The sequence below is a fragment of the Manis pentadactyla genome, chromosome 9 (assembly GCF_030020395.1).
Source record: "Manis pentadactyla isolate mManPen7 chromosome 9, mManPen7.hap1, whole genome shotgun sequence".
NCBI classification, from domain to species: Eukaryota; Metazoa; Chordata; class Mammalia; order Pholidota; family Manidae; genus Manis; species Manis pentadactyla.
Window position 1 is genome coordinate 104,424,869 of NC_080027.1, and position 22,789 is coordinate 104,447,657.

Here is a 22,789-nt window from a genome sequence, read left to right on the forward strand (position 1 = left end):
AGAGCCTCACCTCAGGGTTGGCCAGAGGTGAGCGACAGGGGCCCTCTCCAGTTTTTTCCTAGATAGGCGCACTGGCCTTGAAGTGCTTGAAATGTTCTATATCCTAGGAACATGTGAGAGATTTTTCAAAGCCTCTGTGGCTATTTTGTTGCCTAGATCATCTTTTTAAATTTTTTACTGGGGTCTTGTTTGCCTCTAGCCTTAGACAGCTGTGATACTTCATCTGACTGTTTTCAACAATATACCCAGGGTACTATTTCCACAGAGACCCTGAATTAGATCAAACAGAAACAACATTCTGTGAATGGGGTTTTTTCCAGTGAACAGTAAGTTATGTCAAACAGTGACAATGATCTGGGGAAATGGGGACTTTTTGAGACATTCCAAGACCAATTTTTTCCCCAGTGGTGGCAATAAGGCTGCTTTTTCTCAAGGCTTCTGTACCACTGAGTTAGTTTGTTTTTACAAATTTGCCAGTATTTTTGCTGCTTATATGGAGGAGTATTCCCACATTTTATCTTATGTTTATTGTAAATGCATTAAGTGATCACCTCAGAGAGCATTCAGCTTGTTGTGGAGGTACAAAATGTACAGCTGCAATTTGTTTGGCATATGTTAAAGTAAAAATGGGAAAAAAATTTATTCTAAGTACTGTGCTCATGTTAAATTTATCAGTTGTAAAGATTAAATTTCTCTTTTGCATTCATAACAAATTTGCAAAACATTTTTGTAAAATAAATCTTTAATTTTCAAGTGATTTTATAAGCTAAAAATAATTTGGTATTATAAAAATAGCATAATATAGTATAATATACTTACTACCCTATTCTTAGTCTAATAAAGACACAAAAGGGTATGAAATATGTAAAAGAGTTTGGAGCCTAAGTATAAAATGGCAGATGTTTCTGTAGACATGGCAACCTCAAAAACCACACTTCAGTCCTCCAAACCAGCTTATAAGGTGCAGTGGATTTATTTTCGGCAAAATATATATTAGTCCAACATATTATTATTATTATTATGTCATCGTGTCATTTTCTTTTTTTGGTGGTGGTGGGGTTCATATTTTACTGTATTTAGTTAGAATCTGATTTGACTTTACAGTTGCTTAAGAGCTAGGAACATACAAAGGTGGACAACATTTTTGTATTTGTATATATACTTTAGTAATATGATAATAATAGTTTACGTCAATGGTGTGTATGTGTCAGGGGAGGTGTCCTGAAACAATTTTCTTTCCCTTATAAAGGTAATGTCTTCCTGAAGTGTCACCACAATTTTTAAAATGTTTTTAATGTTGAGAATTTTATATATGAACCCATTTGTATTTCTTTTCTTGCCCTCCTCACTTTTTTTGAAAAATTTCAAATCTGCAGACAAGTTGAAAGAACAATAGAACAAATACCTTTGTACCTTTAAATCTAGTCTCACAAACTGTAAATATTTTACCATATTTGCTTTATCATCCCCTCTGCAAACACACCTACCTATTGTTTTTCTTTCCCCCTTGAACCATTTGTAAGTAGTTTCAAAAATCAGGATACTTTATCTGAAAAACATCAGCACTACATTCTAAAAACAAGACTCTCCCCAATACTACTATATCGTATTTGTGAAATTAATACTGACATAATTTAATATGTATTTTATATTCAAATATCCCAATCATTTTTAAAATACCCGTAAAGCTTTTTATTTACCTAGCTTTACTCAAGCATCACTCACTGTATTTAGCTTCCATGTTTTTTTGCTGCATTGTATATAATCATTTCAAAATACTGTTTTTTTTGAAGCATCCAGTATAGTTGTCTTACAGAACATCCCACATCTTAATTTGTCAGAATGTTTTCTTTGTAACATATTCATGTTAGATATTCTTGACAAGAATACTATAAAGGTGATGGTCCTTCCTACTGTAACACATCAGGAGTCATAGAATATTTGTTCAAATAGTTATGCTAAATTTGATTGCTTAGTTAAAGGCCCCTCATAGCCTTGTCAATGTAAAAATAAGCTGCTTCTTTTATTTTAACCCCTTAACCAAACCATGCTACGTATACAACCATTAAGAGGAATACCGATATAGAACAATTTCCAGTACAATGAATAATTTTCCTGTAGGGATACTAAAATACACTTTCATTATTAATAAATTAATCATTGTTGATATGCTAAAATGGTAAGGTGAAAATAATTTATTTGGAATAGATGTAGGAAATTTACTGAACTTGTGTTTAATGAAGAATTCCTTATCTTTACTAAAGAATAAAACAACTATAACTGATAAGTCAAAGTTTTTAAATACCTTTTGTAACCCAGGCATTCTAGCCTGTGTTCTAAAAAGCAGGAATACAAAAGAAGCAGACTTATTCCATACATATGGCCAATCACAGATCAAATTAATTTCAGGAATCTTGAATTCTATTTGTAGGCTTCCCAGCTGCTCAGGAGCTTATAAAAGTTCTCAATTTTGTCTTAGCTTTTGGTACCACCATGATGGAAGCGGGTGACAGAGAAAGTTGGAGAAGTCCTTAAAAAGTTTTCCTTATGCAGGAAAAAATTTCTGCGTATTTAAAAATACATAGGTATACTAGTTCCTGATATTTACCTCATACAGCTGTTATTATTGATTGTAAAAACAATAATTACATAACTTTTTACTTCCTTTAAGTCTTTGATGAATCCTCAGATACACCTCAGAGATCTGAAAGAAAGCTAATCTTTGGAAATAATATCAAGCAAGTATAAGTTAAATAATACAAATATATATGGAATACTTTGGAAGCATTTTATTTTAACACTTGCTCTGAATTCAGTTGTTAGATCTTTGTTCACCATTTCACAAGGATATCAGAAATTATTATTGCTCATCGTTTACTGTATACAATCAGCCCTGGATTCCAGACTAAATAAACCTTTAAAAGATATACTAACTTTAGCTCACTATTATATAGCCTTTACTTTATGAATCACCCCCTTAACCTATATCAATTCACAGAAGATACACAAGCAACTATGATATTCCCCTAGTGTCATACAAGTAGCAACTACCTATCATCATCTGTATGTTAGATCAAGTTACCGTCATGAAATCAGCAACAGTTAAAAACAAATGAAAATAACTTCCAGTTCCTCATATAAGGAGCTTGGAAGTCAACACTCCATAAATCCTAACAATTAAATTGTGAACAGACTGAAAAATCAACATATCTTCTAGGATCTGTAAAAGAGGTGAGGGCCCAGGTCAAACTGCTGTCCCAAAGGTTGGAGAGAAGCTGAATACAGGGAGTCACAGTTTATCAAAGCAGAGACTCACATGGAGAAATTGCCACGAGAACCTGTGCCTGGGTATAAAAATCTGAACTGTAACTGAAGAATTCCCAGAGGCTCAGTGTAGACCACTCTGAGAGTTAACTCTAGGGAGACCCAGTCAGGAGTTCGCCACAAACAAATTTTGTCAGATTTATTTCCAGGAGCTTGATCAGGTTCTCAGAGGAGTTTTACAGTCGTGAAAATACTCTATGATACTATAATGATGGATGAATGTCATTTATAAATTTGTACAAATCCACAGGATATACAATACCAAGAGTGAACCTTAAAGTAAATTATGGATTTTAGGTGGTTAGGTATGTTAATGTAGGTTCATCAATTGTAACAAATGTACCACTCTGGAGCGGTATGCTGGTAATGGGGGAGGCTGTGCATGTGTGTGGGCAAGAAGTATATGGAAAATCTGTGTCTTCCTCTCAATATTGCTGTGGACCTAAAATTGCTCTAAATAATTAAAGTCTGAAAAAAAAAAAGAAGTCTCAATTATGTATATTTACTCAAAATTAAAAAAAAAATTCTCCACTAGGAAAAAACAGCAGAAACATTTATAACGAAGTCCTCCTTCAACTAACTTACTTGCAACCCCAGAATATAAAATAGATTAAAGCAGAGCTGGTCTGGTTACAGTCCAGTTAGGCACAGGAGCTCTTTTTAACTAAGCCTCTTTTCTCCCTATCCAATAGGCCTTCCCTTCCACCTGACAACTCTTGAGTTTAGCTCTGTGAGCCAAGCTAAGACAAAGTTTCTGGAAATGTCCTCATGTAGATGATACGTAGTTAGGCAGACAATTACAATATCCTAGGTGGGTATTTCCCAGGTCCACACCACCTTTTCCTTTCCTGCTAACTCATCAATATCTAGGTCCCTGGATTACTGAGGCCAGAAACTTTCCATCACCATCATCTACCAGGCAACACAACTTCAGCTCACATGTATACTTCTCTGTTTTTTATATTCTGCTTTCTTTCTGACCCTTTATGACTTCAATACTTTATAAATTATGCATCTAAAAATATTTTATATTTTATCTAAAGTAATGTGTATCTAGAATAAATGTCAAGATTTTCAGTTTATCTAATCCATCATATTGTTAGAATCAGAACTCCCTATTTTGAGTAACATTACTTTTCTTGGTTATAACCATTTGAATAGTTTCAAAATAAACTGATTAACCCTCAACTCCTAACATGTAAGTAATTTTTTGGTGTATTTCACAACTGTCCTTCCATTTCCAGAGGTTCTTTGATCCAACCTAGGATACAGACCTGTATTTTAACCAGTGTTCCAGAAATAGTAAGTGTCTTTTATAATGGTAATACATTAAGCAGACTTCCACGTAAGAAAATGATTGAAAAACTGACCTGATTCAGAGAATTTAAGAAAAAAGATAATGTAGATTTGGAGCTCATTCTATTTAATGATCTCCTTTATACTATTTTTTAAAAAGCCATAATGAATCCTGTTATCTTAATAATAACAGTTACTAAGATTGATGTGTGCTTCAGATTTAAAAAACTATTCTACTGCTACTTTTCACAATGTATTATAATTTATTTGCTTATCTTTTCTAACTGTGACATCCTTCAGGGGAAGGGTTTTTAAAATTTTTGTATGCATAGTTACAAAGATAAAGTCATTAAAAATATTAGTGTTTATCAAGTTAATAAATGAAATAATTCTAATGGAAAGAATTCCAGGTACCCTTATTAAATATGACAGAGAAAAAAAAAATTTTCTTTTGTTTTTTAGAATGGCACATAGTCAAGCTCCTCTAAGTAATCACCATTTACTTTCTTTATAGGGACTATGAGAAATCTTTATATATATGTATTTCACATTGTATAAGCAGATTTACAGTTGAAGTGGAGAGTACAAAGTTCATTGAGTATATGTGCTTACTGACTGGTATCATAGCATTCTCTTTGTAGATCCACAGTGTACCTTAGTATTTAGTATCAATATTCTAGTTACACAAAATCAGGTGGCTCGGTTTGTTGTTTATTCTCTGTATTTAGATATGGAAAATATCCATCTTTCTGTATCTATTTATTCATCATCCACCCAACCATTATCCATCCATGCAAGTTGAGTAAGCATCTTAAACCCATCACAATTTCCAAGTTAGCTAAAATAGAGCTTTTGGACATTGGATTAAAGATGGCAGCGTGAGAGGAGAGACAGAGGCTTCCTCCAACATAGGCTAAAATCTCTTGGATGTGAACATTAGCGACTTCTTCATGAACATATCTCCCTGGGCAAGGAAAACAAAAGCAAAAATGAACAAGTGGGACTAATCAAGCTGAAAAGCTTCTGTACAGCAAAGGACACCATCAATAGAACAAAAAGGTACCCTACAGTATGGGAGAATATTTTTGTAAATGACAGATCCGATAAAGGATTGACATCCAAAATATATAAAGAGCTCACACGCCTCAACAAACAAAAAGCAAATAATCCAATTAAAAAATGGGCAGAGGAGCTGAACAGACACTTCTCCAAAGAAGAAATTCAGATGGCCAACAGACACATGAAAAGATGCTCCACATCGCTAGTTATCAGAGAAATGCAAATTAAAACCACAATGAGATATCACCTCACACCAGTAAGGATGGCCACCATCCAAAAGACAAACAACAACAAATGTTGGCGAGGTTGCGGAGAAAGGGGAACCCTCCTACACTGCTGGTGGGAATGTAAATTAGTTCAACCATTGTAGAAAGCAATATGGAGGTTCCTCAAAATGCTCAAAATAGACTTACCATTTGACCCAGGAATTCCACTTCAAGGAATTTACCCTAAGAATGCAGCAGCCCAGTTTGAAAAAGACAAATGCACCCCTATGTTTATCGCAGCACTATTTACAATAGCCAAGAAATGGAAGCAACCTAAGTGTCCATCAGTAGATGAATGGATAAAGAAGAGGTGGTACATATACACGATGGAATATTATTCAGCCATAAGAAGAAAACAAATCCTACCATTTGCAACAACATGGATGGAGCTAGAGGGTATTATGCTCAGTGAAATAAGCCAAGCAGAGAAAGACAAATACCAAATGATTTCACTCATCTGTGGAGTATAAGAACAAAAGAAAAACTGAAGGAACAAAACAGCAGCAGAATCACAGAACCCAAGAATGGACTAACAGTTACCGAAGGGAAAGAGACTGGGGAGAATGGGAGGGTAGGGAGGGATAAGGACAGGGAAGAAGAAAGGGGGTATTATGATTAGCATGTATAATGTGGGGGGTGGGGGAAAGGGGAGGGCTTTGCAACACAGAGAACACACGTAGTGATTCTACAACATCTTACTATGCTGATGGACAGTGACTGTAATGCGGTTTGTGGGGGGGACTTGGGGTAGGGGAGAGCCTAGTAAACAATGTTCTTCAAAAAAAAAAAATACACCTTTTGGTTTTTTGAAAAAAACTTTACTTTGTCTTCATTTGTAAAAGACCTCTTGACTATTTTTCAGCACTTCAATTATGTCAGTGGCTCCACTGATTTTTGACCTACAGTTTACGATGATAAATCTGTAAATCTTTTTAAATTAAGGTATCACTGATGTACAATCTTATGAAAGTTTCTTATGCACAACACTGTGGTTTCAACATTCACTCATATTATCAAGCCTCTCCCACCCCACTGCAATCACTGACCATCACTGTAGTAAGATGCTGTAGAGTCAATACTTGTCTTCTCCGTGCTATCCTACCTTCCCCGTGACCTACCTATATTGTGTGCTAATTATAATGTCTGTATAATTTTTATTGCACTGTACATAATATTTCTTTTACTCTGTTTTCAAGACTTAACTTGTTTTCAGTGTTTTAACTATGATATGGCTAGGTATTTTTGGTCTGTTTCTGTTTTTATTCTTCCTGTTTTTGAGATTCTGTGAGCTTCTGGTATCTGGTTTGTTTTATCTTGGAAAATTCTTGGTCTTTATCTCTTTAAACATTTCTTCTGTCCTTTTCTCTCCTACAATTCCAATTTAAAGTGTGTTTGACTATTTGATATTGTCTAGTAACCTTTGGCTACTGTATTTTGCTCTTCCTTTCCAGTTTCTTTGTTTCATTTTGAGTAATTTCTATTGATATAACTTCAAGTTCACTTAGTTTTTCTTAGTTTGTATCCAATCTGCTAATACAATCCATCAAATAATTCATTTTTCATAATGTATTTCTAGCATTTCTATTTCATTTTCTAAAAATAGTTTCCGTCTCTCAGCTGAAATAATTCAAGCATGTCGTATGCCTTTCCCACTACATCCTTTTGCATATAATGTTACTCTAAAATTTCCACCCCATACCTCAACATCTGGGTTAATTTATACATCTGCTGATTCCTTTGAGTCTTGGCAATGGGATGCTTGCTCTTAATTATTTGTACGTCACACACTCTTTCATTAAGTGTAAGAGATCACATATAGAACAGTAGATGCTGAGATAAATGGTATTTTTGCCTAGAAATGAGCACACCTTTTTTCTGTACAGGCCGTTAATGTAAGCAGACCTGTCTAGTTTAGTGGTTGAGCTGTGTCTTGGTTTTGGTTGTTAAGTTCACCATCAAGTACCACAACCTTCAAAGTTTTCCACAATGAGCTATTGTCACCTTGTGCTTAGTGTGGTTCTAGGGTAACAGCATTTTTCTCAAAATTCCTGCTTTACTTTTACCTTCTAGCAATTCCTGCTAGATCTCTTACATTTAATAAAAGAGTCTAAGCCTAAGAAAGGGTCTTTCTCTGTGCTTTTATTCCTCACTCATTGTTAGCTGGCTCCTGCTTTTTTCCCTTTGCTGCTAGGATTCTGTTTGGAACAGGGGTTCTCAGTTCTGGTCCATCATGAGTCAGGCAGGGTCCATATGCCTGAGATTCTGGTAGGAGTCTTCTTAGCATTTCAAAACCTCACCCTCATAGCAGCCCAACTCTACATAGCATCTGAAGAAGTCTTAGGTAAGAAAGAGTTTCATGCTGCTCTGTAAATGGTAGTATATCTCTGCTTTGTATTGATGCAGGATCCTGGGTTCAAGAAGTTTTCCTGTTCTTCTCCCAGTAGCTCAAAACTTCTGCTCCACATGAGTGGAAGGTCCACAGAAAAGGGAGTTGTTTTGTGCTGTCTTTTCAGCAAGAGCTGGTCACTTCATGAATTCCTGCATACTACTGCCCTGTCCCATTCATTCTTGTGAGTAACCAGTGAGGGGCCAAGGAGAAGAGCTTATAGGTTAAGTGTACACTCCTCATGCATTGGGCTTCCAGTTACTCTATAATGATATGCCAGCCTACACTTGACCTTTAAAAACACATTAAAATTTTGGCTAATTTCTTCTTACAAGCTTCTATGGTAGCTACTTCTTCCTCCTGTGGTTTGCAAATGATGAATAGTTCATATGTCCCATCTTTTCTTGGAGAGGTTTACCATTCCTTGATACTCAGTTCCCATGCCTTGTGACCTCAGATCGCTAACAGGAGTCAAGAAAAGTTATAATTTTATAGCTCTATAGCTTTTTCTGTTTTTAAGAGGAGAATAACATTTTCTGGTGGCCTTCTATATCCTAAGCAGAAGTAGAATTCCCAATGTGTCCATCTTTTTTTTTTTTTTAGAGGAAGCCATTTTTGTTTAGTAGACTTATCAAATAGAGAAATACATTTGCGATTTAGTAATCTACGTACTTCTTTACTAACACACTAAATAACAAGAGTCTGTGGTGGGAATAATCACTATTCATAGTTTCAAAGTAGTGATATGCCTGATATTTTGAGATACCTGCAACAACTGGGAAGTGATATGAGGAAACCTGTGATTTTTATCTGTGACAAAAGTCACTGCTAATTCTACTGTGGTTTGTGGCCTACGTTGGAAACACTGAATAACAGTTAGAGGTCAGTGAAAACAAGATGTAATATTTCCTCAGCCAAGTTCACAGAACCCTTAATCCTCTTCACCTTCTTCTGCATTGGAGTTTTGAGACCCCCTCCTTCCTCATTCTTGTTAGCAGCTGTGTAGTAGTTCATAGACTTTCTTACTTCCAATGTGTCCATCTTTTGACAAAATTTTTTCATCATGCCTATGGAACACATGCTCTAAAGCCTTTACATTTACAAGGAGACTACACTGATTCTGCTTAGTATGGTGCTCCTTCTCATCCCTATCAGTCTAGAAGAGTAATAGCTTAGTCATTCCTGCTCACTAAGGGGTACCATCTTTTTATGTACCCTGCCTAGAAAATTTTAGTTTATCTATTGCAACCTTTTTCTCAACAATCAGTTGCCTGTCTCTTTGATATCTGTATCTTTATATAGCCAGTTAGAAATAAAGTTTTCCCCAATAAAATGACTGGGGAAAAGGATAAATACAAGGCAGTCAAATCTAAGCTGATGGTAAACAAAAACCTTAATAGTTTATTAGCAACATCTCAGATGTCTTTATTTGACTGGTAACCTGAAAAGGGCATTTATGCAATTTTTCTGGCATGGCAGAAGAATTGTACAGGGAGAGTTAACAAGAATTGAATAATTCACTGGTGGTAAGGAAAAGAAATCAGGAAATGTATGTATAGGATTGTGGGGAAGAGACCCAAACATGAGTTTGAGAACCACTGGTAAGGGCAGAAGGCCAAGAAGGACTAGGGAAAAATGGAGAGGAAGAGAAAGAAGAGGAGAGAAGAGAGGAAAGAAGGGGAGAAGGAGAAAGAAAGGGAGGTAAGAAAAGACAGAAGAATGTAGAATATAAAAGAAAGAGAAGGGAGGAAGGCTAGAACGGAAAAATGAAAGCTGGAAGAGGAGACACTCCACCATCTACAACTATCCACCCTCATCTGCCCCCAAATTAACTAACCAGGTAGATTCATAGACTTTTAAATTTTGCCTAAAAGAATACTGAAAAACTACACCCTCACCAATTTTAAAATCAGTACTTAAAAATGTTTATCATATATTTAAACATTTGAAAGAGTTGTCATTTGTAAAATATTTGGCTACATGCTAAAATACAAATCAAGTGTATACACTAAATCTAAACACCATAATAATTTGATGTTTTAACATTCTTAAGAGAAATGAACAAGCTTTTTTTAATAAAAGAAAACTTCACATAATCTTTTCCTTGAATTTGTATTTTCCTTCTTGTAAAATCAAATTTATCCAACTGAATTTATGCTGTCTTTTTATACTAAGTCTTACTTGGTATTCTATTCTCTCTTTCCTGAAAAAATATAGATATGCATATCCATACATTAATTTCATTTTCTGTCACTAAAACACTCAAATTATAAAACATTTTTTCCATTTGAGTTACCATTAAAATTATTAAAAAATACAACACATTTTGATAATTATACATATATAGTTATAACTATATATAATTTTGGTAATTACTTTTGATGAACAAAAGTAGTATTTTTGTCCATTTTTATAATATTTTACTGGAAATGTATATCTTCCTAAGATGGTTGTGGCATTCCCCTCTCCCTCTGCCCTTTGTTCTGTTAACTGCAAATAAATATTACATACTCTTAGAATGCCATTCTTATTGTTTGGCATTAATTCCATTCCTTTGTTCACTCCTAGATATTTCTGTATTTATATACAAATATAGTCACAAAAAATAGTCACAGAAATTAAAGTTTTCTTACAGTAATGTCACTCAATTTGTAAAAATTCCAAGTTTATGCCAAAATGACACAGTGATCTACTACCAAAAAATACTTTAAATGATCTGACATCTTGACTAGACCATTCTTCAATTTTATTACATGTAAAGAATTAGAGCCATCTACCTTGTCACCTAGTAAGAGTAATTTAAAGTCACAATTTATGAAAAGTACTAAAATGATTTTACCAATATCACATCAATTGTATAGGACTGTAATTCCTTATCCCAAGCACTTGGGGCAGATGAGTTTCATAATTCTGAATTTTTCAGATTTTTAAAGGACATAAGCTTCACATTGTGCAACATTCCCAGTAAGGTTTGTGTTAGCACCCTGTAATCAAATATGCTAGTATTTCTGCTGGAAAACTTATGAACATTTACACTAAGTGGGATATATAGAAGTAAGCAGCCATGCTCTAGATGTGGCCATGTTATCTAATGAGCAATGAGTTTTTAGTATTCAGTTTTCTGGATTTCAAATTTCAGATAATGGGATAATGGACTATAGACCAGCATTAATTATATCACTAATTAATATAATCTTTAAAAAGGTGCAAAAAAAGTAGTACAATTTTAATAAAACTTAGTAAACAATGTATTTGGATGCACTACTTTGCCTTTTACTTTTGTTACTTTCTACTTTAAAAATATTTTTTGTCACAGTCTTGGCAATGCAGATTTAGCTCAACAAATTATATATACAAAAGAACTAGATTTAATCCTAGATTTAATCTGTCAGACTATCTTTTATAAGTTAAAGTGTTACTATGCATCCCTGAAAACAGCTTATTTCTGAATTCTAAGTCAATGACAGATAAATGAGTAAATAGGGCATAAATTTACTGCTCAACTAAAGTAAGAACATCCTCGCTCGGTATTTGTGTTCCCATGGGACTTGAGAATAAGAAGCAACGCAGACATTTTTTGACAGTATTCAGAAGAAGGAAGAAGCCCTTTAAAAATTTTATTGACTTCCAAGTTTCATTCAACAAGTATCTAAAGTAAAAGCACTATGAAATGGTATAAAATAATACTCTAATGTCACATTTCACTCTTAACAGAAATATGTGTAAGACAAAGAATGACAGGACATTACTTGTAGTAACAACATTTAGAATTATCCCTTTGATAATCCTGAGGTTTTTATATCCTGGAACAATGAACCACTTAAGATTCGTAATGAAAGACAGACTGTTTTGCTTTGTTTTATTTTGTAAAACAGGTAAAAAGTTACTGTAAAAGATGAAGTGGAAAAGAACTGGCGCAACACCTCAAACTTCACTGTCAGGCATATCAAGTTATATATGAAATTCGAGGATCTAAAAACTGATTTTCTACAAATCTACAAATGCTTTCAAACAAGTAAAAGCCAGTGAAGGTGACATAACTGGCTATAAGTACACTGCTACTCTATATGTAATGATTTTTTAGTAACAGAAGATGATTAGTTATTAGCCCTGATAATCATATAGAGAAATGGCCTTTATTAATTTAATATAAAATTTCATAGAGTAGTGTATTAATTAGCTATTGCCACAAAATTGCTGTACAGCAAACTATTCCAAAATTTAGTAGCTTATTAGATCTTTCAAATTTATTCTTACTTATCTGAGAGACAACTTAAGTTGGCTGGTTTCAGTAGAGCTTGTTTATGTGTCTGGAGGTTGAATGATCCAGCTGGGGCTAGGAACAACAGCTGCTCTACATGTCTTTCTTCCTACCTCTGGGAGCAACAGCTAGGCTGAGCATATTCTCTGCATGTGGATGGCAGAAGGGCAAGAGCAAGCAAGCCAAACTATGCAAGCATATTTCAAACTTCTGGTCATTGTCACACCTACCGTCACTTGGGCCCAAACAAGTTGCATCACCAAACCTAGAGTCATGGGTGGGGTTGTTTCCCACAGTCAGAAAGTATTGGTTCATGGCAAAACACAAGGAGGGGGAAAGAAATGAGACCATAAATATAATTTACTTAAATAAACAAATCTTTCAGCTTCTTGCAACAATAGCTTAATACTGATTAGAGACCAATTACATTGCCTCTGTCATTAACGTGAAATTAGTAGAATCTAAAACATGGTTTAATATACCTTAAGATTAATTCAGAACCACTAATAGAGAAAGTGACTCTTACAATATTAAAAGGTTTAATCACTGCATTTATGCATTAGACGGTCATAAAAAGATGAGATAATAATCACTAAACAATCCTTTAGAAAGCTCTTTGTGAACAATAGGAGGGGGAAAAAAGAAAGCTCTTAGTTTGAACTACTGACATGGCAATCTATATGGTCTATCTAAAACTATGATCTTGGTGGGGAAAGAAGAATAGTCATATATGAAATAATTCAATTAAGCCCTTTAAGATAATATTTTAACCATGGTCTCGGTCTAATAAATATCTGTAACTCAGATACTAGTGGCTAAAATTTTTATTTCTGTAGGGACCCTTTGTAATACAGCCTCTTTCTCCAATCCTCATTCTAATTTTCTCACTAAATAACCCATAAGTAATATGATTTTTCACTCTACTGTATTTAGCATATTAACAGAAATCTGACCTTGCAAACACAATGTAAAAAAACATAAAACATTTAAATTCAGAAAGATGATATCAATTACCTAACACAGGTTTTTCAAATTAAAGTAATTCATATGACAGATTTTTACAACAATCTATGAAAGTAAGCCATACTTAGATGTCAATTTTTTAAAACCTCAATAAGGAAAAATACATTTATTGAGGACCCTTGTAATGAGTCACATAAGATCATGAGGTAAAAACTTTATCTTATTGAATGATATTTGAATAAACAATGATAATCTTGCTTTGTCCTGGCATTGGGCTTATTCTACTAATTCCCTTAACACATCCTAGCTCTAAGTGATTGCAAAAAGAAACATAAATGATAAAGCTGACTCTGAAACCTTAGTGACCTACTAGGAATGGGAACAACAAAATTAAATAATTTTGATGAAGTCTCAATCTTTCATTAGAAAAAAAACCAAACACCTTGAGAGAGATTACTGTGTTTGTTCACTTAAACCACTTTCACTTATAAATGCCAACATCAGTCAACTTTAAGAAGTTTCTTTGGTAATAAAAGTCACCAAGGAAAAAAAATAATTTTCTGTGAATGTTTATGTGCTAAACTTCCAGTATTTGTTTAGTTTACTAATTTAGAAAAACCCTTCCATCTTTTTTGAAAAAGCTTTTTAAAAACGTTTCTTTCTGACTTGGAAAAATTACCTGCCTATAGAAGAATCTATAAAATATATGTGAGTAGTTTCAAACCCCCTTTAACTCCAACACCTGGTTACCAATATATTTCTATACCTTAAGAGCCTCCCATACATCACATTTTCTTTCTCTCCACCTGAGAGGTAAGCACTGTACTTGAAGTTACAATAATTATTCCCTGTCTTTTTCTTTATGGTTTGACCATCTATTCCTATAGTCAGTGAATATGTTCCTAAACAACAGTCTTTATGCACGTTCATAAATAGAATTGTAGTGTATGCTCTCTGTGACTTTCATTCAACATTTATGTTTGTTATTCAACCACATGCATTCATAGAGCTGGAGTTCATTCATTTTCACTGCTGAGTATGTTCCACATATTCAATGTGCAAACAATGATATATATACATTACCTAAAAATGTTTCTGTAGCACAAGGCTTCTCAAACTTTAGAGTGGATAAGAATCACCTGGGAAAGCCTACTAGAAAAGAGGTCCCCAGGGACCAACTTCAGAAATCCTGATTCAGGAGGTCTTGGTTAGGGTGTTAGAATTTGCTTTTCTCATAAGCTCCAAAGTGACTACAACACTGTCACTGTGCAGACTAACCTCTGAGCAGCAAGGCTGTAGGGTGTATTTATCCTTTTCTTACATGGTTGAAAGAGTTCTTCATATAATCTGGAAACTTATACTTTGTCATTTATATGTGTTCTAAATATCTTCCCCCAATTAATGACTTTTTAAAAAATTATTTTTTCGGGTATTATTAGATGAATATTAGTTTTTAATTTTATTGTAGCCAAATTTATCATGATTGATTCTTTTTATATCTTAAAGTCTTCCTTTCCATAAGATCATGAAGACATTCTCTCTTATCTTCCAAAACCTTCAGAGTTTTGTTGTTTACACTTAGGTTGTTTGGTTACATGGAATTCATTTTGTATATTACATGAGGCAGAATTATAGTGTCACTTTCCCATTCCAATTATAAGTATGAAAATTCCATATTTTCCAAACTCCTATGTAATATAATCTCTACCAGGTGTCAAACATCTATACTTTTGTGAGTCTTCCTGGTTCTGCTTCACCAATATCTACTCCTGTACCACAATGAAACTGTTTTATTGCCCTTTCTTTATCCTTATTTTAAATACGCCTCTCATAAAAAGTGTGTTATTGCACTTTGAATATTTTAACTAGTCTGCTAGTGCTTGCCTTTTACTTAGAGCCATAGGCCTTTTCCATTTACTATAATTAAATATATTTGAGTTTCTAACTATCAGCTTATTTTCTGTTTCTTAATTATTCCAAATTTTCTATGCTTTTTTTCTTCTTTCCTTTCATGCTTTCTTTTAGATTAGCCAAATATTCTATTCTTTCCTCCCATTCCAATGATAGTTTGGAATTTGTACTTTAGTTCTATTATTTCAATGGTTTCCCTAGAAATTCCATCAGGTATTTCATACTTCCCAAGTATCTATAGTAATTATGCAGTATTAGTTTCAAAAAAATGAACAAGGATAACATGTCTATTACATTAGTAACAGCTGAATAATAGATGTCTGACTTTAAAATATCTCTACATTTAATAAAAATATAAAATACCCTGTGAAGCCCGTATTTTTAGAAGATCTAGACAAAGTGCTACTTACAGGCTGGAAGGTAGACAGATATAAATAGGTGAAAGAATTACCAGGTACTTCAAAGTTGTTTTTAGATTCTAACACTCTCAAAAGTAGATTTTATTTATTATAAAGTAATAGAAAGTTTTGTTTCTTGTCTAATACTGGCTTTATACATGCTACTTCCACTTGAATTTACTCAAACTACTTGGAAACTTGAAAATGAAATATCCTTGATATTCATTTCCCCACATTATCAATGCAGTACAGATAACTGAGACACATGCTCATGAATGCTATGACACTCATCAGGATTTATTAAATAAATATTTAGACATTTAATTTAAATGTGAAGAAAAAGACATCACCCTCACTAGCAACTTCATTATAAAATAAAAGACAAGGCAAATTCATAAACCTGACCAACCTAAAATGTTTCTGATTACTTAAAACGGGAAAACTTTTAAAATAAGTTTTATTATTTTTATTAAAAAAATAATAAAATCAAAATAATACTAATTTTACCTTTGATTTATATCACTAATTTCCGGGGGAAAGAAACTATTATTTTTATTAAAAAATAATAAAAGGTACCCCGAGCACTTACATATCTACCTTAATCAAGCTTCTCCATGTTAACTCTACAAGGTGAACTAAATTAGTTTTCATAGCTCCTTAAGCTAAACACCAGGTTCTTAAGTTAGAGGGAATAAATTATAATTATGTTTTGGTGACTGTGATGTGGGGAGAGTAGTAAATATGTATATATATATATATATATATATATATATATATACACAAACACACATATATAGTATATATAAGGCAGTCCATAAATTGACTTCAGAGAGCTAAAGATATTTTTTAATTGTGTGTTTTAAATAGTATACATGTATCTTTTAGAATCCATCCTGAATCAAAAAAAGAAAAAATACTGTTCCAAGTAAAGAAAAATATCTATTAGACTCCTCAAAAAATACTAACTATATGTCTATATGGAAAGATACCTGCAAAACATTAACAGCAGCACCTTTGAGAAGGTAGATTATTAATGTCCGATTAAGGGGAGCTTAAGCTTTATCTGTAACATTTTGTAATATGTGTTTAACTAAATATAAACAACTTTTAAATGATCACATACATTTTTTAAAGTGGATGATATGTAAGATAGCTTCAGTTAGCTTTACTGAAAATCAAGAAATATTTATGGAAGGAGCTTTATAAAAATTCTTTGGAGCAAATATTTTCAAAGAGTAAACATGAACAAAGAATAAGGAATAGTGAAGCCAATTATAGAGACCTTAGAACAGAGAGCTAAGGAGTCTATATTTATTCTTTAAATGATGAGATGCCACCGAAAATTTTAGAGTAAGAGATATAATATTGGTGTTTAAAAATAAATTAATCAACCAAATAACCAAAAAAGATTATTTTTTCCTTTTGTTTAAGAGTTATCCTATGGCAAATCACAAAAACTACTAAGTATTGAAAATGGGAAAACAAATGGGATGTGTTTATGTATATGAACTGCTTTGTTTACTGAGTAACAAAGAGTTTATACACTAACCAGAGCTAAAAATGTTTACTGATAATAGAGTTAAATAAAGTGTTTCAGAATTCCTGTTGTTCTAGGAACAGTATTCTTTCCCAGTGAATGTTATCAGGATAATTGCCACCCCTGAATCAAAATAATACTAATTTTACCTTTGATTTATATCACTAATTTCAGGGGGAAAAAACTATTATTAATTTAGAAAGAATGTTTTTAAAGTACCCATAAATCCTATCAGTTATACTAGTTACAGTCTAAAAAATTTCAAGATGCTTCAAGTTAGTATGCAAGCAACTCTAATATTCTATTAAAACCACAGATTTCTGGGAATTCTTTTTACTTTAGTCTTACAATGCTCTCCCAAACTGGCTTTACAGTAGATAAACTGAAGAAAAATTGTGTTTCTAATTTTTTTTTCTTACTCAAAAAGAAGACATCATGTAATAATCAAGTAACAGACAATTAATAAACACATTTACACTTATGTTACAAATGTTACAGTATCTTCTGGTAAAAACATGCTTCAGATAATCTCAGGCCTTAAGAATAGATTTTAAATGGCTTAAAAGTTAAAGACTTTTGAAAGATGATGTAAGAGGTTAGACAGGGGTCTTCTCTTAAAACCACATATAATACAAAAATATAACTAATACAACTAATCCTGAAAGAGCAACAGGAAAGAAGGCTGTGCCAGACTGCATACACCTGGAAAAAAGAACTGACCTCACAGAATAGGGTAACATACCAAAGCCGTGATCTTCTGGGACCCAAGCCCTTCCCCCACCCCAGCTCACTGGTGGGAGGAAGAGAAACAGAGCAGGAAGGGAGTGGAGGCCTAGAACTGCTGAACACCCAGGCCTGGAGATCTGCTCTTGGAGCACAAACCTACACTGCATAGTGCTCTGGAGATTAGTGGAGTTGGAAAGCTAAGACAGGGGGAATACCTGGAGAGACTGAGATTCCAGCTGCGTATGGGAACTAGGGATCCACATTGGCTGCTCTGGGACAAAAGAAAGGTGGGCAGTCTGAAAGACTTCCTAACAGCAAGAGGGCTGCTAAAGGGGCAAGGATTGCAGAGCTTATTGCTCAGGAGAAAGGACAGGTGGACAAAATTGTCCAGGTGCACTCTGCCCAGCAGGTTGGGAACTTTCAGGAGGTTCAGGCACTCCATCCCCCTGGATGGATAAACAGCTCCAAGGCCCCCATGATGATATGCAGCCTGGTGCACATGCCTCCTGGCCAGCCCACACTGGCTCCCAAACTGGCAGCCCCTGCCCTGGCATCAGGCCAGCCAGAGAGAAGGACCACCTACGGTAGTTACAAATGCAAAGCATAGAGGCTTACACCTGTGTGCTTAGCCCACTGGTTCTGGCAGTGAAGACAGGCATAGCAGCCAGGAAGCAGGAAACAGCTTTTTTATCCCCACAGGCACCAGAGGTGCTCTCCTGTGACCCCCAAAATCGCTCCAGGGGCTGAGCAGCTCCAGAGAGTAGAGCCTCTGGGGACTAGAGGGTACCACATACAAATATGAAATGTCAAAGGAACCTAGTTCAAACCCAAATCCCACAAACACCAGAAAAAGGGTCAAGTGAAACAGAGATTTCAAAATAAAAATCATAAACATGCTCATGGAGGTACAGAAAAATATTCAAGAACTCAGGGAAGAATTCCAGACAGAGATTCAACCATTACACAATACAATTTCAGAAATGCAACATAAAATGGAGGGATTTAAAAGCAGATTAGATATAGTGGAGGAGACAGTAACTGGAATAGAAATTAGAGAAGAGGAATACAAAGCTGAGGCACAGAGAGAAAAAGGGATCTCTAGGAATGAAAGAATATTGAAAGAACTGTGTGACCAACCCAAATGGAACAATATTTGTGTTATACGGGTACAAGAAGAAGAAAAGAGAGAAAAAGGGATAGAAAGTGTCTTTGAGGAGGTAATTGCTGAAAACTTCCCCAATCTTGGGAAGAAGATAGTCTCTCAAGCCATGAAAATGCACAGATCTCCCAACACAAGGGACCCAAGGAAGATAACACCAAGACATATAATAAAATGACAAAGATCAAGGATAAGGACAGACTATTAAAAGCAGCCAGAGAGAGATGAAAGATCACATACAGAGGAAAGACCTTCAGGCTATCATCAGACTTCTCAACAGAAACATTACAGGGCAGAAGGGAGTGGCATGATACATTTAATGCAATGAAGGAGAAGGGCCTCAAACCAAGAATACTCTCCCAGCAAGATTATCATTTAAATTTGAAGGAGGGATTAAATAATTTCCAGATAAGCAAAAGCTGAGAGAATTTACCACCCACAAACCATCGCTACAGTGTATTTTAGAGGGACTGCTATAGAAAGAAGTGTTCATAAGGCTAAATAGCTATCACCAGAGGAAATAAAACTACAGTAAAGGAAGTAGAACAATTAATTACTAAGCAGATGCAAAATTAAATGAACTAGCCCCAAAGTCAGTCAAGGGATAGACTAGAAGTACAGAATATGACACCTAATATATAACGAATGGAGGAGGAAGAAAAAGAGGGGGAAAAAAAGAACCTTTAGATTCTGTTTGTAAAAGCATACTAAGTGAGTTAAGTTAGACTGTTAGATAATAAGGAAGTTACCCTTGAATCTTTGGTAACCATGAACTTAAAGTCTGCAATGGCAATACGTACATATCTATAGATAATTACCCTAAATGTAAATGGTCTAAATACACCAATCAAGATAGAGAATCACTGAATGGATAAAAAAACATGACCCATCTATATGATGCCTACAAGAGACTCATTTCAAACCCAAAGACATACACAGACTAAAGGTGAAGGGATGGAAAAGATTTTTCATGCAACTAATAGGGAGAAAAAAGCAGGACTTGCAGTACTTGTATCAGATAAAATAGACTTCTTAACAAAGAAAGTCACAAAAGACAAAGAAGGACACTACATAATGATAAAGGCGTCAGTCCAACAAGAGGATATAACCATTATAAATATTTATGCTCCCAACATAGGAGCACCTACATATATGAAACAAATACTAACAGAATTGAAGGGGGAAATACAATGCAATGCACTGATTCTAGGAGACTTCAACACTCCACTCACTCCAAAGGACAGATAAACCAGACAGAAAATAAGTAAGGAGGCAGAGGCACTGAACAACACATTAGAACACATGGACCTAACAGACATCTACAGAACACTCCATCCAAAAGCAGCAGGATACACATTCTTCTCAAGTGCACATGTAACATTTTTAAGAATAGATTATACACTAGGCCACAAGAAGAGCCTCAGTAAATTCAAAAAGAGTGAAATTGTACCAACCAGCTTCTCAGATCACAAAGGTGTGAATCTAGAAATTACACAAAGAAAATGAAAAAGCCCACATACACTTGGAGGCCTAACAACATGCTCCTGAATAACCAAATGGATAGTGACCAAATAAAAACAGAGATCAAGCAATAAATGGAGACAAATGACAATGATTCAACAATGAAAAACCTTTGGGACGCAGCGAAGGCTGTGCTAAGAGGGAAGGAAGTATATTGCAATACAGGCCTACCTCAGGAAAGAAGAATAATCCCATATGAATAGTCAAAACTCATAATTAATGAAAATAGAAAAAGAACAAATGAGGCCCAAAGTCAGTAGAAGGAGGGAAATAATAAAGATTAGAACAGAAATGTATAAAATCGGGAAGACTATAGAAAGAATCAATGAAAGCAGAAGCTGCTTCTTTGAGAGAATAAACAAAATAGATAACACCCTAGCCAGACTTATCAAGAAAAAAAGAGAGTCTACACACATAAACAGAATCAGAAATGAGAAAGGAAAAATCACTATGGACACCACAGAAATACAAAGAATTATTAGAGAATACTACGAAAAATGTTTTGCAACACACTGCATTACCTAGAAGAAATGGACAACTTTCTAGAAAAATACAACCTTCCAAGGCTGACCCAGGAAAGAAACAGAAAATCTGAACAAACTGATTACCAGCAATGAAATTATATTGGTAATCAAAAAACTAACTAAGAACAAAACCCCTGGACAAGATGGCTTCATTGTTGAATTTTATCAAGCATGTAGTGAAGACCTAATACCCAACCTCCTTAAAGTTTTCAAAAAAAGTAGAGGAGGAGGGAATACTGCCAAACTCATTCTGTGAGGCCAGCATCACTTTAATACCAAAACCAGGTAGACAACACAAACGAAGAAAATTACAGACCAATATCCCTGAGGAACATAGATGCAAAAATACTCAACAAAATATTAGCAAACCGAATTCAAAAATACATCAAAAAGATCATCCATCATGATCAAGTAGGATTTATTCCAGGGACGCAAGGATGGTACAATATGAGAAAATCCATCAATATCATACACCACATCAACAAAAAGGACAAAAACCACATGACCACCTCCACAGATGCCCAAAAAGCATTTGACAAAATTCAACATCCATTCATGACAAAAATCTCAACAAAAAGGGTATAGAGGGCAAGTACCTCAACATAATAAAGGCCATATATGACAAATCCACAGCCAACAACATACTTAACAGTGAGAAGCTGAAAGCTCTTCCTTTAAGATCAGGAACAAGACAAGGATGCCCACTCTCCCCACTTTTATTCAACATAGTTCTGGAGGTCCTAGCCACAGCAATCAGACAACACAAAGAAATAAAAGGCATCCAGATTGGTAAAGAAGAAGTTAAAATGTCACTCATGATATTGTACATAAAAAACCCTAAAGAATCCACTCCAAAACTACTAGATCTAATGTCTGAATTCAGCAAAGTAGAGGGATACAAAATTAATATGCAGAAATCTGTTGCATTCCTATACACTAATGATGAACTAGCAGAAAGAGAAATCAGGAAAACAATTACATTCACAATTGCATCAAAAAGAATAAAATACCTAGGAATAAACCTAACTAAGGAAGTGAAAGAGCTATACCTTGAAAACTACAAGACACTCATGAAAGAAATTAAAGAAGATACCAATAAAGAAAATACATCCCATGCTCCTGTATAGGAAGAATATTGTCAAAATGGCCATCCTACCTAAAGCAATCTACAGATTCAATGCAATTCCTATCAAAATACCAACAGCATTCTTCAATGAACTAGAGCAAATCATTCTAAAATTTATATGGAACCACAAAAGACCCTGAATATCCAAAGCAATCCTGAGAAGGAAGAATAAAGCTAGGGGGATTACACTCCCCAACTTCAAGCTCTACTACAAAGCCACAGTAATCAAGATAATTTGGTACTGGCACAACAGAGCCATAGATCAATGAAACAGACTAGAGAGCCCTGATATAAACCCAAGCATATATGGTCGATTAATATATGATAAAGAA

General features: G+C 34.5%; 1 protein-coding gene across 6 annotated transcripts in view; it reads right to left on the reverse strand.

Moving 5' to 3' along the window:
* Positions 1 to 22,789, reverse strand: part of COP1 (COP1 E3 ubiquitin ligase) — a 214,678-nt gene that overhangs the window by 60,114 nt on the left and 131,775 nt on the right. The window lies entirely within an intron of this gene.